The sequence below is a fragment of the Dioscorea cayenensis genome, chromosome 5 (genome assembly GCF_009730915.1).
Source record: "Dioscorea cayenensis subsp. rotundata cultivar TDr96_F1 chromosome 5, TDr96_F1_v2_PseudoChromosome.rev07_lg8_w22 25.fasta, whole genome shotgun sequence".
NCBI classification, from domain to species: Eukaryota; Viridiplantae; Streptophyta; class Magnoliopsida; order Dioscoreales; family Dioscoreaceae; genus Dioscorea; species Dioscorea cayenensis.
Genome location: NC_052475.1, coordinates 15,390,348 through 15,393,712, shown reverse-complemented (window position 1 = coordinate 15,393,712; position 3,365 = coordinate 15,390,348). Strand labels below are relative to the sequence as shown.

Genomic DNA, 3,365 nt, shown 5'->3' with positions numbered 1-3,365 from the left:
AGACTTAGAGAAGTGGGCAAAAGCATTAGTGAAAGAAACATTGAAATTGAGGACACAGAATCTGTAATCATGGCCGAAGAAAGACATACTTTATCCGAATATGAAAGGCCATAATTCACAGGCGAAGAATTTAGTGTGCAAGCGCCATCCATCGCCACAAATAATTTTGAGATCAAGGCAAGCACCATCGGCATGGTCCAAAATTCAGTCCAATTTAATGGCCTTGCAAATGAAGATGCCCATGATCATCTTTCCCGTTTCCTTCAAATTTGTTCTACCTTCAAGATAAGCAGGGGTGATGACGATGCGATCCGGCTACGATTATTTCCTTTCGGTTTGAGAGATGGAGCATATCGGTGGCTCACATCCTTATCGCGGGGTCGATCAAAACATGGAAAGATATGGTGGAGAAATTTTTTTGGGAAGGTATTTTTCCTCCTTAGCAAAGCGCGAAGCTAAGACAAGAAATTTCAGCATTCAAACAAGGAGAGTCGGAGACATTATTCGAAGCTTATGAGAGATTCAAGGACCTTCTTCGAAGATGCCCCCATCATGGCTTTGCTTCTTGGATGCGGGTTCAGATCATCTACAACGGGTTGAATTATGCAACTCGTCAATTAATTGATGCTGGCGTGGTGGATCTCTTAGTAACAAGTACCCCGATGAGGCCGAGCAACTCCTTGAATCAATGGCAAGCAATGAGTCTCATTGGGCCTCAAGAGGTGCACCACAAAAAGGGGCGGAATCTATGAAGTCAATGCTAATGATGCTCTTGCATAAAGGTTGATGTGTTGTCTCGAAAAGCTAGACATGCTCATGGGTAGTAGCTCGAAAGTCAGAATCGGTGATGAGTTGTAGCACTTGTGGTGGAGGGCATGGAGTCGCCCAATGTCCTATTGCTAGTTCCTCCATCGGCCCCTATTGAGAATGTTGATTATATTGGGGACAAAGGCCACAAGGGAATCCCTACAGCGCAACTTATAATCCGGGGTGGAAATACCACCCAAACTTTTCATGGAATCAGGGGCAACAACAGAAAGCTGCACCACCTCCACAAGGTTCCCAAATGCAACAACCAATATTGGAGAAGAGGTTCACTACTGAAGATGTACTTGCGAAGTTCATGATTAACACTGAATCAAGATTCAACAGCATAACTAGCAGTATGGATACTCAGTTCAGTAAGGTGAATGCTCAGCTTGCTCAACATGCCGGACAGTTCAATGAGATTGGCTCCATTTTGCGAAACCTTCAAGCCTCTGTACAATCCCTTGAGCACCAAGTGGGGCAGCTTGCTAAAGCTAATTCTGAGCGACCTTCAGGTAGTCTCCCTAGCAACACTGAGGAGAACCCAAGAGAGCACTTGAAGGCCATCGCCCTTAGGAGGCGGGAAAGCGAGGTTGAGACAAGGGTCGGGAGTTGACCCAAGTGTCAAGGAGACTAGGGTAGCAGTGGAAGACCCTAACATAATGAAGAAAGTTATTGATAGAAGTAAGCAAAGTGAAGATAAGGAAATTCCATCAAAGGGTTCATCAAAAGCCGTCGAATACAAACCTCCAATTCCCTACCCGGCTAGATTGAAGCAAGATAAGGAGGATGCTCAATTCAGAAAATTCATCAACATCTTCAAGCAACTCCACATAAACATCCCGATAGTGGAAGCTTTAACTCAAATGCCCAAGTATGCCAAGTTCTTGAAAGAATTGCTAACAAACAAGAGAAAGTTGGAAGAAGAGGGCACAGTGGCACTCACGGGAAATTGCTCGGCCATTTTGGAGAAAAAGCTCCCACAAAAATTGAAGGATCCGGGAAGCTTCATAATCCCATGTGTACTTGAGGGTGGAGTCCAAGAAAATGCCCTTGCAGACTCGGGGGCAAGCATTAATGTTATGCCCTACACCATGTACGTGAAGCTTGGTCTTGATGAACTTAGACCCACAAGAATGATTTTACAATTGGCGGATCGATCAACAAGGAAGCCTCGTGGAATTGTAGAAGATGTGATTGTCCGGGTGGACAAATTTGTGTTTCTGGTGGATTTTGTCATCATGGATATTGATGAAGATGTGGAGACACTGTTGATTTTTTGTCGGCCATTCCTCACTACCTCCGGTGCCCTAATTGACCTTAAAGGAGGAAAATTAACATTAAGAGTTGGTGAGGAAGAAGCAGTGTACACTCTACCGGTGGCCATGAAACACTCTTTAGACCATGATGACATGCTTTATTTTGTTGATAATTTTAATTTCTGATTATGTGCAGGAAGTATTATCATTAAACCCATTGGATGAGTACTTGGGAGAGCTAGAAAATGAAGATCAAGAAAAACCTCACTCTCCTCTTCCAAGTTCCAATTTGAAGTGGCAAATGGAGAAGGTTATGTGCACCAATGCCAAAAGAAAAAGAAAAGAAAGATTCAATGTTGAAAAAAAGATTTGGAGGGAGGTTCGGGGAAAGAAGAAGAAAAGGTAGTACTCATTCTCATCAAACACCTCAAGAAAAAGAAGGTACAATCTTCACCTCCCTTTGTTCATGAAAAGTGTGAAATTCATTCATTGATGTCTTTTGAATTTACGGGAAGAAACAACAACAATTCAATGATGACCCGGAAATTTCAAACTATTCAAGCCCCCATGAGATAAGTAACAAGGTACGTCAAGCTCGTGACGTTAAACAAGCGCTTCTTGGGAGGCAACCCAAGCATTCGGGGGTTTATTTTCATGTTTATGGGTTCTTTGTGTTCATGTTCTTGTTATTTTTCAGTATTTTTCTTAGAGTTGTTAATTTGAATAAGTCCATGCTCTCATTATTTTTGTTTATCATGATCATTGTCCATGTGGTTGTTCACTTGATTTTTATTGTGGAGTTGCACTTGTTTGGGCTATCATTTTTATGTGTTAGATCATAACTTTGAGCCATTATTTCATGGTGGAGATGATTTTTAGAACCTTTTTGTAACCATGGCCATGTGTTTGGAGAAGCAAAGAAGTCTTTAAATCAAGTTTTTAGGGCCTCACGGGCTCTATGAGGGCAGCTCATAGAGGGCGCGAGACAAATCGAAAGCTTTTTCACTACTCCTCGCGGGCTCTATGAGGAGTGCATAGAGACCATCAAGAAAAATTCAGAAACTTTTTCACTACTCCTCGCGGGCTCTATGAGGGAGTGCATAGAGACCATCAAGAAAAATTCAGAAACTTTTTCACTACTCCTCGCGGGCTCTATGAGCACCTCATAGAGACACGTGAAGACCCTCTACTTCATGAGAACCTTGTCAACTTGTCTCTCTCCTCATTCTTCTTCTTCTCCAACCGTGACCCTAGCCTCCATGATCTACCTCTCCGTGGCTGGATCTCACTAAATACCAC

The 3,365-nt window shown here is 42.8% G+C and overlaps 1 non-coding gene across 1 annotated transcript; it reads right to left on the bottom strand.

The window, feature by feature from the left end:
* Positions 1–452: 452 nt before the first annotated feature.
* On the bottom strand, positions 453–559 carry LOC120262542. Its single transcript, XR_005536811.1, has one exon. It is a non-coding gene; the product is annotated as a small nucleolar RNA R71 (small nucleolar RNA).
* Between the last annotated feature and the right edge of the window lie 2,806 nt (positions 560–3,365).